Source organism: Microtus ochrogaster, linkage group LG4 (assembly GCF_000317375.1).
Source record: "Microtus ochrogaster isolate Prairie Vole_2 linkage group LG4, MicOch1.0, whole genome shotgun sequence".
NCBI lineage: Eukaryota > Metazoa > Chordata > Mammalia > Rodentia > Cricetidae > Microtus > Microtus ochrogaster.
Window position 1 is genome coordinate 18,757,650 of NC_022030.1, and position 1,032 is coordinate 18,758,681.

Consider the following 1,032-nt stretch of genomic DNA (forward strand, 5'->3'; position numbering starts at 1 on the left):
AATAATAATAATAATGAGTCAATGAGCATATGTAACAATAATAACTGAAGAAGACAAGATCATGAGTCTCAGATGGAGCTGGAGAGGAACATAAGGAGGGGAAAGAGGAAGGGCAGAAATGATGTAAATACAACACTCAAGTAGAAAATTCTAGGCAGAGATGAGGGGAGGATCTGAGATGAGTGGAGGGAAGAGAAGCATGATCAAAATGTAGTGGATGAAAAAACTGAATTAAAAAGTCTGTTTATTGTATACTTTTTCATGTATATGTATATTTATTTGCATTAGCCATCAAGTAAATGCAAAACTATAGTGAAATTCCATCTTACCCAGTCAGAAAGATGTCACTTTCTTCCTCCCTTTTCTCCTTCCAGACCCTCCCAGCTGCTCTTCCTCAGACCCCTCCCGTGACCAACTCTCAAGTTTATAGTTTCTTTTTCTTTATTATTATTACATAAGTATGTGTGTATGTATGCACAAATACACAAGTGTGTGTGCCATCGGTACTTATAATTATGGGAATATATACACACACACAACATGCAGACAGCCCAACCCCAGGAAGAAAACTACAGAAACTGATCACAGTTTGGAAAAGGATAGCTACCTTTACCCAGATATGAAGCCTACCCCCATAATGGGTTGTCCAATGAAGAACGGCCAGTCCTGAAACCATGCACAGAAATAATAAACAACCCTTTAAATAAAAACTAAAAAAAGAAAAATGACCTACTTTGTGATCCAACTGTAACATCCTTTGATATTTATCCAAAGGGCTCCACATAAACATAGATCATAATGTTTTCTGAAGCTGGGCACGGTGGCACACACCTTTAATCCAGGAATTCTGGAGGCTGAGACATACAGATCTCTGTGAGTTCGAGGCCTCTTTGGTCTTGAGAATGGGTTCAAGGACAACCAAAGGTACACAGAGAAACCCTGTCTAGAAAAATGCAGATAAATAGATAATAGATAGATAGTTAAATAGATAATAGATGATAGATAGATAGATAGATAGATAGATAGATAGAT